Genomic DNA, 14429 nt, shown 5'->3' on the forward strand with positions numbered 1-14429 from the left:
ACATGATGTTGAATTTATTTTGGAAATAAATATTACAGTTAATTTAACCTTACAATTTTTCATTATGTTTGTTTAGTCTATGTATTTGCCATAATCAAAATTGTTTTTTGTTTGTTTTGCAAATAAAGAATCATTATGTTGAATATTTTAATGAGAGAACCTTAAATAATCCATTATTTTCATTTTTGTTCTTAACTGAAAAAAATGGTAATACTAAATCCATTATAGCACAACCAAGTAAAAAAGTGTCCTTTAGTTTATACTTAAATCATAGATGAGATCATAGAACATTTCTAATCCGACAAAATGAAGATTAATAAAAAAATTCGTTTATTTGAAAAAAGGGGGGGGGGCTCTGATAACTGTTACCCTAGCTTGCCCTACAACATAATACCCCCCCCCCCCCCCCCCCCAAAGAATATAGATTTCGTATTCATATACATGTAAGTCTGAAAATCAAACCCAATAGAGTTAGAATTAGATTTTTAGGCTGACAAATATTTTCTGTCACTTTACATTTGCACAAGTCTGTCTACATGTTCACCAGTTTTTCAATCATCCACTAGTCTGTTTTTACTTTCACAAGTCTTTCTTATAGACCCCTAGTCTGTCCATATGATTTTCAACAGTCTGGCTATGTCCACAAGTCACTACGTTTTAACCGCGGTCTCTATGTGTCCGTCAGTCTGTCTCCGTGTTTACAAGTCGATCTACATGTTTACCCGCCAGGTTACGTTTCTAACAGTTTGCCTTCATGTCCTACACGTCCACCAGTCTGCTTATATATATATATATACCAGTCTGGCTACAAGTCTACAAGAATATTATTTGCATCATTGACTAAGTCTGTCTGGATATGTCGTCTGGCGGATTTGCCTTGTCTCTCACATTCTGAAGATGATGATATTCCTCGTAGTGAAATCGTTAATACAATGTACCAGTACTTAAGTCTATCAGTGTCCATCTCCATGCAAGACTCGGGTCTGATGAAGGTTCTAAAACAATTAAAGATTCGTCTATACAGTCCTTCTGAAAGTCTTCTCGGTCAGATGCAAAAGAATGCCCGGTTAGCGCCTCTGGATTTGCCCGGGGCATGTGGAGGATCAGAAGATATCGACACACCAAATTCAGTTATTCGACGAAAAATTTCAACACCTATCTCATTTAACACCAACATTACACAATAATGTCAACATGGAGTCAGTAACTGAGGTAACATTAAGTTAATTTAGAAGTCAATATCTTGTATATTTCTGTATACAGTTTATAATGCATATATCACTGTCATGAATCAAGGATGTGTATAGTAATAAGGGTCTTACTATCATCGGAACTTTGTTTTTTTTTTTGGTAACACGCCATTATTCCGACAGCCCATTAATCCGACAGCCTATTGGTCCGACAACCAATTAGTCTGACAACCCAATAGTCCGACAACACATTGCTCCGACAGCCCAATACTCCGACAACCTATAATTCCGACACTTATCAAGTCAAGTATCAGGATATCAGGGTAAAATAAAATGTGTCTGTCTGTATTATTACGTTTATATTTGTAATAACATATTTTAAGAAATAACTCCGTATATATAATACAAGGCTAAGGTAGTTCGTATACTTTCAATGTTAATTCTCAATTCGAAATCTGTATATAGAATAAAACAGAAAATAATATTTTATTTTCCAAATTAAAGGATCTATGTAAATCAACAACAAGCATTGATGGCGCGAGCTACTGATGATACCCTGCCCAAATATTTCGGTAGATAGAAAGTTTTTGAGTTGTGAATCTGAAAAAGCATTACACAGTATAACTGACTTATATAAACCTTGAAGTTAAATATCAGAAATCATGGTATTGTAGTACCTGAGAAAAATGTGACAAAAGTTTTCAACTTGGCTGTCATGTAATGAGTAATGAGTTTGAAAAAGCATCACACGATATAACTGACTTCAATAAACCTTTCAGAAATCCTTGTAATGTAGTTCATGAAAAAGATGCAACGAAAATAGTTATGGGACGGGCGGCGAACTGACGGATGGACGGTTGGACGGACGGACAGACAGAGATAAAACAGTATACCCCCACTTTTTCGAAGCGGCGGCCAGTCTAATGATTGTGTCAACATTAAGATATTACAATACTAATATGATATAATTATATTTATAGCACTATAACCCTCAGTCACAATCGGAGCTAAGACAAAATATAAAAAAAAATACGTATTAATATCAATTAACAGTCAGTATCCAGACATGTACTACATTATTCAAAAGAACTAACGATATGATCCTCATTTTTTTCTCCATAATAGTAAAGTTTTCTTGTGTTCACTTCGAAATTAATCATAATTGTCTAACGTTTTAAAGTTCTGATATGTGCTAGAAATATGGCGAAAGAATTCCTCCCTCAAATTATAATGAAGTGAGCATTCGATTGAAAAATGACGCTCATCCTAAACTTTATCAGCTGTACAATACGATTTTTTTAGTATTTAGCATTTTCAATTCTTCATGTAATGGAAGAGCACCGATTCTGAATTAACATATAAATTACCTTTCTTAAAATCAATGATATCTAAATATGTTTCTTCTTGAAACCAATTTTTAAATGAAAAATAAGTTTCCCACAAAACACATATTACTAAGTTTTTACAATTAAACAATTTGACAAAGACACAAGGACAAGAATGTCACACATTGTCTTATTCTACTAGTTTGTTATTGTCTTTTATGCTGCACTCGTTCTACTTGAGCAGTCAAAATGCGTTGACTGTATATTTCTATGACATATACAGTCACTGACCCGATATCACTTTTCCTTATGCATATTTAGATAGAAATTGCCGAAATATTCATGTCCGTCATATTTGTTTTTCGTAATAAGTTTTGTTGTAAATCATCATGCAGTCCTGCATCTCCACCAATCATTAAAAAAGAGGCATATCTTTCTAGAATTTAAAATAATCTTAGGATACAAAATCGGTCTCCCAACAAAATATTGAGTGTCATCTCTCGGATTATGTCTGAACGATCGCTATTAGAAGTGCTACATGTACTGTCTCCGTATTTCGTGGATTCTCATTCCCGAACATGATACCGTATTCATGATTGATCATGATTGGAATTGCTCATCTTTTCTGAGCACATATTTCGTCCTATTTGTCTTCTTATTTTTTAGGTTCTGGGTACGTATTTGTCTCCGTTTGTTTTTCTAATTTTGACTGACGCTATTTTATCCCATTATTTCTGCAACAAAATAAATTTAAATAAAACTCAGATGAGTGATACAAGGAGAGAAAGTGTTGCGACCAAAGAGGGCGGGTAGTGTTTTCCAACTCCGATGTATTATTTATTTATGTAGTTCATAGTGGGGGAACCTCACTCCCCTGATACGCTAAAAGGGGTATTCGAAGATCTAGTGAAAAGAAGGTAGATCAAGACACACATGCAAGAAATAGCGAGCTAGAACAGCACAGACTGATAGTAGACACACAAACAACGAAATATAAAGATAAATAAAGTAACTAGACACGCAAAACGAAAGAGGGGCGAGGTTAAGGACTGAGCAGTTGCTATAATCATGTGTATCAACTCCAATATACTGAGACAAAATTAATGTCCGCATGCAAAAAATAATTGGAATCAAAACGGACAACCACAAATATCAGAGAGCGGAGTTGGTTTTTTTTTCGTTTTTGAGAAAATTTATCCATACACTAAGAAAAACGCATATTGTCGGAATAATGGGCTGTCGGAATAATGGGTTGTCGTAATAATGGGCTGTCAGAATAGTACATGTTGTCGGAGTATTGGGCTGTCCGAATAATGGTTGTCAGACTAATGGGATGTCACCATTTTTTTTACCCTCCCCCTTTTTTCCAATATCCGTTATTTTTTCGTTTTCTATTTTAAAATTCACTCTCTTTAGTAATATATCCGTGACCGCTGTGGATAGTAAACTTGGAATTGATAGTAAATAGCAAAACCAAGTAATTTGTAGTGTATTTATGTTCTAATGACACGTACAGACAGACGCGAAAAAAATAAATAATACGAAAGTGAGAAAACGAAAATATAACAGATTTTGGAAAAAAAGGGTAGGGTAAAAAAAATGTCCTGTACCCAAGTACCTATGCTTACTATTAAAGCAATAATTTGAGAAATATATATTAAGGGTTATACTAAGGCAGCAACCATTTGATTTTCTGGGGGGGGGGGGGGGGGCTATGGTTTTTTTTTCTGTGCAAACTTTTTTTTTCGCCTTCGGCGAAGAACAATCTATTTTTTTAGCGACAAACCGAAGACAATTTTTTTCTTTCAATTTTAGCATTACACATAGTGGCAGCTGAGGGTGAAACAAACAATTTTTTTTACTCAGGGTCCAAAACAAATTATTTTTTTCACCAAAACCTGGAAACAAACTTTTTTTTCCAAAAAAAAACCATAGCCCCCCCCCCCCCCCCCCCCCCCCCCCCAGAAAATCAAATGGTTGCTGCCTATTATGTGAATATTATGAGTCCAGGTAACTCGATCAACTTGATTTGTACGTATGAAAAATTATATTTATTATCTGGTCATGTCCCGCGTTTTTTTTTTTTTGTAATGTTGTTATAATAACAGTGTAAGTTAAGACCAAAAAGTAGACCAGGAAAATACTTTATTATCTTTACTAGTTAATTTCTGGAGATCATGTGTCTCTCATTTATTCTGTTATTCACATCTTTTAAACAATTATATTATATACGCATCATATCAATCTATCAATTAGGATACATTATTTTATTTGGCTTAATAACATATTATTGGTATTTAGTGCGACCGTGCACCTTTCGGTTGTCTCGAGTGTTTTCTATTATAGCAACGTCATGTTATGTAGGTTAAGAACTGGAATAAACTGTTATGTGCATTAGCTTCGAGATATATAAAAAAAAATATCTTTTTTTTGTTGTTAAATCATTTATAAAAATGATATTGTAAAATTATAATTCACTGTTAGCAGCCATTCTGGTTTTATTTTGTTAAATTAGCTGAGAAACAAGGTTGATGAGTTGTACACTTGCAAGTGAATATTTGGACCTCATTGAATACGTATTCATGTGACCTTCAAATCAACCCCTAGCTGGAGATGGGTTATCGATGTATTAAGCTATTAAAATTGTAAGGGTTTTTGCAGAACAAATACATTTAGTCTCGGTTACTTTTGCTGTTAATCGCAGGCTCAACAAAAATGAGGAAAAAATATTAAAATTTTCCTCTAGATACTATCTGTTGACTAGTACTGTAAGAAGCTTCAGTCAAAATTGGGTAAAAATCCAGGATGGTTTATAAAATCTAATGTTTTAAAAACTTTAACTACAGAGTGTATGTAATGTTAACTGGGACAAAACTAGTCCATTTATAAGTAATATACGAAAAAAAGGATTTTTTTTTCAAACTTTACTTTTGGATATTATTTTATGATCATAAACATTTAGCTTCTGTCCAAGTTCATGAAGTTTGGTAGAAATTCAGGATATTTGGAGAAAGTTTTTTTTAAAGTTTTGAGCCACAGTGCATGATGGAGATTTTAGTTTGATTTTGGATAGATATCATTGTCTTGCATACATATATTTACGGAGTTTCAAAACCTATAAAACAACCATTTTCCAGTTTCAATTCACAAACACTAAAGAGTATGCACTTTGGATGTGCATTATATTCCTACATCCTTAAGTTAGCGCCGTTAAAATCCCTACCCCTTTACTTTCTTATTTGATATCTTGAATTATGTTTTTAATTTTAAAACAAAAACATCAAGTTAGTAAATAGCTGTAAAAATGACAAAAAAAATCAGTGATTACCAGTAATCACTGAAACAACTAGTAAATACATGTAATTACTAAATTGGCTAGTAATTACAGGTATTTACTGAAGTGTTTAGTAATTACATGTAATTCCTAATTTCACCTATTTACTGTAACATATACATGTTACTACAGTTCAGCGACTCAAGTTTAAAAGGCATTTATATAAAAGAATTTAAACTTAATATCATTTTGTATGAACATCATGTTGAATATTTACATTTTCTCAAAAAGTTTTTATTTTACTTAGCTAATAAAGAAGATGATGGATTCCCAAACAGAAATCTTGATGACAGTCAAAAAATTGAAGAATTGCACCAATTGTTACAGAGAATCGATTTCAAGCAGAAACAGATGCTCAAAGATAAGGGAATACAACAGCCATCCATGTTCCTTCACATATAAAGGTATATATCATTGTATATTGTATATATATATTTTGTCTACATTTTCTGAATTTATGATTTTAAAAATCTTTCAAAAGATATAAATGTACATTGTAAGTCAGGTAATTCAAATAGAGACGTGCCATTGTCTTTGATAAAAGATAGAGTTACATGTACATATATGCCTTTTTAGTATTATCAGCTTATATACTTACTTAGCCTTGTTAAAATCTATAAATATACCTTATGTATATTACATGTATGTTGAAATGTCTGTCAGAATATATACATATATGCATGTGATCATAATGTTTCAAATAGCCAAACATTGTAAAATATATATATATATATATATGGCAGATTCCATGTAAGAAATGGAAATGTCTGTCAAAATGAATAAATAGATAAAAATAATAATTACTGTTATTTGAAAGATAATCTGTGAATGTTTTGATGAATAATGATGTTAGATGAAATTATAAAAATAATTTTTGGATATGATTGTTTCTGTTTAAAGTAGAAATGATAAAAACAAGTTGAAAAAATGCAAAAATTTTGACAGAATTAACTCCCATTTTTTTTACACAATGTTTATGTGTTGCAATGCTTTATGTTGACACTTGTATACTGGTATTTACTAGTGTAGTCAGGTTATTCAAACATCCCTGTTCCCAAATCTGTTACTTTTTTTAGTCAAAAACATCTGTGATATATATTTTTTTTCACTTTCAAATATCTTGCTTTATAGCTCGGTGTCTGTCAATAAATCTTACGTCAGGAACATCGCTGTAAAAACTTTCAAAATCATTGTTGGTTCCAATATATGCCAGTTAAAACTGTAAATCATGCTGTGCATAAGAAAAAACCCATGTTGATTCATTTATTTAACTTTATTCAAGCAATAATTTAAACTTATATGTTTCCTGCATAAGATCTGTCTAACTTGTTTTCTTATGTCTGAAACATTTGAATGTGCTAACAATTTAAGTAATTTGACCTGAGGTGAAATCTTGTTAGATGTTAGGCTGCAGTATTTTCCAGGAGTTTTAAAAATGACTTTCAACTAGGATTTGATTTCCAATGTCAGTCAAAAAAAACAAATATATATTGTCTGTCAAAATATCTTATGTATGAAAAATCTTATGTCAGAATCAAGTCTGTCAAAATCTTATGTCAGAATCAAGTCTGTCAAAATCTTATGTCAGAAACTCAATTTGTCTGTCTAATCTTATGTCAGAAAAAATAAAGTCTGTCAAATCTTATGTATAAAAAAATAAAGTCTGTCAAATCTTATGTCAGAAATAATAAAGTCTGTCAAATCTTATGTCAGAAACATAACATTTAAGGCTTCGTTTATTTTAAAAGGATGATGCTCATAATTTTTTTTGGGGTCAAATTGTCTTTATCTTTATTAGTAAAGCATATATTCAAAAACAGAAGTTCACTGCGTATGATTTTTGCCTAACATGCTTATGGGAGTTGTTTCACTTTCTTATATGGAATCTGCCATATACAACTAGTCTAAACATCAACCCAACAATGTTAGATCTGTAAATTTGCTTTCGCAAATTTTTGGTTCTTCCCTCGCCGGGATTCGAACCCATGCTACTGTGATATCGTGACACCCAATCGCCTGCACTGCAGCCGTCCCGCTAGACCACACGACCACCTGGGCTATATACATGTATATATATATATACAACTCGTCTAAATATCAACCTAACAATGTTAGATCTGTACATGTAAATTTGCTTTCACAAATTTTTGGTTCTTCCATCGCGGGTATTCGAACCCATGCTACTGTGATATCGTGACACCAAATCGCCTGCACTGCAGCCGTCCCGCTAGACATATATATATATATTGAGTATTGGAAATCCTGTACACCCTTTCCTTAGACCAAGTTTAACAAATATAATATGAATGTTTAAATTCAACTAATTATCTCCTGGCAATACACATTTATTTTAGGAACTTTTTATGTTTTATTTTGCAGTAAGCAGCTGTTTGTGATGCTTATAGGCATAAACAATCTAGTCTGGACATGTAAAACAGCAGCTGGTTCTATTTTGAAGTAAGCTATTTGATGATTACATTAATTTGACATGACCAGACCAAGTCTTGGGATAAATTAATAGTACTCATTGTCATGATTGTACTAGCTTTTTATTGTTTTATATATTTTATGGAAAATACTGTTAGTTGAGGCCTGCAAAAATTAATTTATAAGGAGATGAAGTGTTGTTGCCAATGAGAGTAGAGACATCTAACAAATAGCATGAATAGAATCATGGAGGATTGAATTCATACTCATTTTTATTAGAGTGTTACAAAATAATTGCAGGAAAAAAAAAACAACAACAAAAATCAAAATAATTGTGTATTTAGTAGAATTAGCCAAATCAAACAATAACTGACTTAAATCTTGTTTGAAATTTTCACATTTCTATTGATTAAATATTATTTTATAGATCAAATAATAAATAGATAAAAGGGCAGTAATCCAGTCTCAGATTTTTGTTTTGGTTATATTGTATACAGCTGATTATATTTTAATACTATTTACAAATACTTCTTATATGTCAAAAGAAAAAAAAATTGCTGTACCTGATATTGTGATTTATATTGAAATTGATATAGACAACAAACTCAATAATGAGCTATTCCAATATCAATCTCCCTAGGTAAAAAATGGGGTGCTACCTAATTTTAGACCTCCATAGTGCCCATAGACACATCAAACACTTGCCAAAATATAAGCCTGAACCCCTGAAGGGATCACACATCAAATTATAAAAGTTGTATATATTCTACACCGTGAATAAGACCAAACAATGATAGAAGAAGTTAGTTTTAAAATATAATTGAAAAACTAAACTGATACAAATCAATAATTTTTTTGATGTTGATAAATAAATCACAATGTGTAATAGTTGTAATAAATTGTTATGCCAGCCTACAATAGTAGAAGGGGTTTATGTTTAATGATCCATGCTTTTGTTTGTTTATTCTTTCATCTGTTCTGCTTTAGGTTCAAGTTTTGGTAAAAGTTTTTGGTCAGGATAGTTGTTAATGATGTTAACGACCAATCAACTTAAAAATGAATATACATGTGCCTTATGTTATGATCTTTCTAAGGATAAATTAATGGTTTGACCCCAATTTCATGGTCCATTGAAAATAAAAAATTTATCACAACTTCTAGCTATTCTTTTTATAGAGTTATTCCACGAGATATTTTTGGGTCACTCATTAGAATATCTTTTAAATATATGATTTTGATTACAACTGCATTAAGATAGAATAATTGCATGCAGAAAATTATTGGTTTTGTCACATATATATCACTTGTCAATTTAATAAAATTAAACATTTTTTTTTATTACTTTATTACAGAAGCTACAAAATAGAGCTAAGGCCCTTTAAACCAAGAAACTGCCAGTGTCAGAAAAGGACAAACTTAGAAAGGCCATGCAAATTGATTTAATGTCAAGTTGGGACAGTGATTCTGTAGATAAACTCGCCTGATCACAACTGGGATTTGACTGTCACAAGATTTTAAATCTTACATGGATAAACTAAAGTCATTTACTAGACTGTAAATACCAGAGACAGCTGAATGCACAAGGCAAAGAGCTGAGGTCCAAGTAAATCAGAGAGGCCTTGTCACAAGAAATGTACAGAACTTGCATGGATTTTTACTTAAGGGCATATGACACAAAATTGAGAGATATCAATAAAAATTTCTTTAAATTTTAATAAGGACCAATTCAAAGGTACACTTTTGGAATTTGCAAGAACAAAAATACCTTCATGTTTACTTTTGAATTATAGTTGACAGTTTTCAGTTTAAGGGGGGAACCCTTAAAATGAAGTGGTTTGGTTTATTGAATTTGATTATGTTTTAAAGTAAAAAAATGAATTACTGCTCTTTTATTTCAACATTTGCATTTTTTATTAAAATTATTTACAAGTGCAGCATATCGGTGACATCAGATTATGTTAATGTGTTTGGTTAAGCTACACATATTTCTTTTTACTTAAACTTTCTGTTGCCTTTTCTAATTAATTAAATGCTGAATAATAATTTGAGTGTGGCTCATTTCAGTGTCTTGTATTTGCTGTCAAGATTTTTCCTGTAAGATTTCACATTATTTATAATCGCTTGGTCAAAGGGAGATAACTTTTTGAATCTTCACATTAGATAATCTGCGAAGAGGATTATGTAAAATGTAAATAGTTGAAAATTAATTTTATGGTTCAATAAAATCAAAATAAGTTATTGCCATTCATTATAAATAAATTTCTATCAAAAATAAGGCTCAAAGAATTTTTTTATTTTATTTATATAAATAATAACAAAGTACACACATCATGCACATGTTGACTTCATAAAATTTGTAAACAAAAAAAATTGAAAATAAAACTAAAAAATTTTAACTAATCAGGAGACAGTCAATACACCAAATATATTTATAAGCATATAAACTTATTATTTTCTTCAATTGTCCAAGTACATATTCAATATTGATAATTTTTTGCTTGACATTACATAATTTTGTTGATAAAAGTTTATTTGTGTGCTATTTTATTCAATTGTACATATTTGAAGTATTTCATTACACCTTATTATTTTTATTCTTGCATACAGCATTTGGAATGAAATTTTAATCAATGTTCGAGCAGCAGGATGTTTTTTTTGTCGAGCCTGCAACTTTTGTTGCAGAAAGCTCGACATAGGGATAGTGATCGGGTGGCGGCGTTAGCTAACTTTTTTAAAGCTTAATATTTTAGAAGGTGGAAGACCTGGATGCTTCATACTTTGTATATAGATGCCTCATGTTACGAAGTTTCCGTCAGTCACATGTCAAATGTCCTTGACCTCATTTTCATGGTTCAGTGACCACTTGAAAAAAAAGATCAGAGTTTTTGTAATGTTGAATTCTCTCTTATTATAAGTAATAGAATAATTATATTTGGTATGTGCGTACCTTGCAAGGTCCTCATGTCCGTCAGACGGTTTTCACTTGACCTGACCTCATTTCATGGATCAGTGAACAAGGTTAAGTTTTGGTGGTCAAGTCCATATCTCAGATACTATAAGCAATAGGGCTAGTATATTTGGTGTATGGAAGGACTGTAAGGTGTACATGTCCAACTGGCAGGTGTCATCTGACCTTGACTTCATTTTCATGGTTCAGTGGTTATAGTTAAGTTTTTGTGTTTTGGTCTGTTTTTCTCATACTTTATGCAATAGATCTACTATATTTGTTGTATGGAATGATTGTAAGGTGTACATGTCTAGCGAGCAGATGTCATCTGACCTGGACCTCATTTTCATGGTTGAGTGGTCAAAGTTAAGTTTTTGAGTTTTGGTCTTTTTATCTAATACTATATGCCATAGGTCAACTATATTTGGTGTATGGAAATATTTTATGATCTATATGTCAGTCGCGCAGGTTTTATTTGACCTCGACCTCATTTTCACGGTTCATTGCTCAGTGTTAAGTTCTTGTGTTTTGGTCTATTTTTTTAAAACTATAAGTAATAGGTCAACTATATTTGTTGTATGGAAGCATTGTTAGCTGTACATGTCTGCCTGGCATGGTTCATCTGACCTTGACCTCATTTTCATGGTTCATTGCTCTTTGTTTAGTTATCTTGGTTAATGTTAAGTTTATGTGACAGTTTTTAATAAAGCTTTATACTTAGGACTATCAACATAATATCAATGATAAGTAAAGAAGGCGAGACATTTCAGTGTGTGCACTCTTGTGAATTTACGAATTATGTTAATCATGTAAATAATGTTATGTTTTTTGTTTTTTGCTTTTTAAAGTTTTTAAAATTGACAAATAATGCTAGCAGGGGAGATTATTCATTAATATTTTTATGATGCCAAACTTGAAATTTAGAGGTGCCTATGTTTGCTTTTTGTTATAACCCAATTGTTATGATTCTTAAATAATCTATACAAGTAAGCATGTTAATTTGTCAATAACCATTATTTTATTAATTAGTTTGAATTTGATGAGGTTCTTTGATGTAGAACTTGACTTTTTTTAAACAAAAGTGTTTTTTTATTTGTTTTAAATGTTTTTAAAATTGTATAACAAACTTTTTGACATTTTATTTTAATTTATCACCAAAACAACTCTAATTTGTCAGTATCTGAATAAAATTAATTTGTTAGATACTTTGTTTCTTTTATTGAAGTATATACAAAGGGAGATAACTCAAAATTGTTTTTTTTTATTATTCTGACCCGATTAGAATTATAGTATAACTAATCGCCGTATTTGAATATCAAAAATAAGACAACGCGTGACCGAACGACGCATGGATTAAACGAGTGCGCAGCACGAGTTTAATCCATAGCGGCGTTCGGTCACAAGTTGTCTTATTTTTAATATTCAAATACGGCGATTAGTTATTCTTTTTATTACATTGGCAAATGGCTTTTTTTTATGAAATTAATGTAGAAAATGTAAGGAACTATATCTTTTTCCTACGCATTGACAATTTGTTTTGATCCGACGTTATCGACGTCTTGACAACGCCTATTGTTGTATGACGTCAGAGAGTGAAATAACCACGTTTATTTCACATGTGAAATTATCGGTTTTTATCTAACTGGGAAATCAATGTAATTCATTGCAACCAATGTAATAAGTGAAAATAACTATGCCCAGGACAGGATGACAATAAGAAAATGCTAGAAATTGTTGTGTATGGTTATGCTTTGTCCAAAAGTTTTTGTTATCTCCTGTATTGTATATTGCTGCCATTGTCAAAATCCAAATCACACATAGATAGCCTTGTCCTATAGTTTATATCTGGTGTTTGTGTTTTTTGTATGTCTTAGATTGTAACTCTTCAAGTTCTTATATAAATTCAGGTGCGTTGCAATTCTTTACATATAGGTAAAGGCATATTTACAAAATGGTATTGAGCTTTGCAAATGAGTGACATGTATTTGTTGGATTATTGTTTAAGTTTCATCTGAAAAATACAGTCTTCAATGTTACTGACAAATTATACATTTGCACATTGCCATTTGAAACCACAAATATTATTCTACTGTAAATACACAGAGCAGCAATCCATGCCTTTCAAGTCTAATACTTTGTAAACATGGATCAGAAAAGTTGGAGAATCAATTTTATATGTACAGTAGCTACAAAGTTATCACCATTAAAAATTCCTGTTTTTCCTAATTTTTGTTTTTTTATTTAATTAGATATTTTCAAAACAGATATTTGGGTTAAAGTAAAAACAAATCCCCAACATCCCTTTTCCAAAAAGCAGAGGGAAAAATTCTGCCTTTTCTTTATTATTCATTTGCACTATTGTTTTGTAAGTAGTTGTACAGGATTATATTGACTTTAAATTGCATTAAATTTGATGGAAGTTCTAATTTAAATAAGTCATGAACAAGAAATTTATTTGAATTTACATGTAATTAAATTACATAATTAATTAAATTTAATTTATATTTAAAATTCTTTAAATTTGAAATTTATTTAAATTTAATTTATATTAAAAGATCTTTAAATCTCAAATTTATTCAAATTTAAATTATATCAAAACTTCTTTAAATTTGAAATTTATTCAAATTTAATTTATATTAAAAATTCTTTAAATCTCAAATTTATTCAAATTTAATTTACATAAACATTTCTTTAAATTAGAAATTTATTTAAATTTAGTGTATACTTAAATTCTTTAAATTTGAAATTTATTTAGATTTAAAAATACCTTTAAACTAGGTTGAAATTTGGGAATTTATTTGCAATATTAAATTTAGTTTAAATCTATATTAAATTAGAAATTTTCCAGCAAAGTAAATGCATAATATTTTTTGTAATTTGAAATTTAATATGCATAACATATGCATTTAATTTTATATTAAATGCATCATTTCATGCAGTGGGTATTTGTATAGCATCAGTGACATTGCCTTCAGTTCTAGTGCATTCTGCATATTAGTAGACACCTGTTAAAGAATAACTAATGATTATAATTGTATTGGCAATCATTCTACATTTCCTAGTCTCTATATTATTATTATAGATATGTAATCATAATTGGCGGTCATGAAAGGGTCAATTGTAAATCTCAGTTAACTTGATTATAAACAAATACTTTTAAATAAGCTGACAAACAAGAAATGATATTTGTTAAACTACATTAGCAT

At 30.7% G+C, this 14429-nt stretch overlaps 1 long non-coding RNA gene across 2 annotated transcripts; it reads left to right on the forward strand.

Annotated features, from left to right (window-relative positions):
- The first annotated feature begins 897 nt into the window (after nt 1-897).
- Nucleotides 898-12426, forward strand: LOC139503164 (uncharacterized). Of its 2 annotated transcripts, XR_011659046.1 has the most exons (4): nt 898-1212; nt 6097-6253; nt 8229-8306; nt 9629-12426. It is a non-coding gene; the product is annotated as an uncharacterized lncRNA (long non-coding RNA). The 2 variants fall into 2 exon arrangements; XR_011659045.1 differs by lacking the exon at nt 898-1212 and having other exon boundaries at nt 5011-6253.
- Nucleotides 12427-14429: the final 2003 nt, after the last annotated feature.

Source organism: Mytilus edulis, chromosome 14 (assembly GCF_963676685.1).
Source record: "Mytilus edulis chromosome 14, xbMytEdul2.2, whole genome shotgun sequence".
Classification (NCBI taxonomy): Eukaryota; Metazoa; Mollusca; class Bivalvia; order Mytilida; family Mytilidae; genus Mytilus; species Mytilus edulis.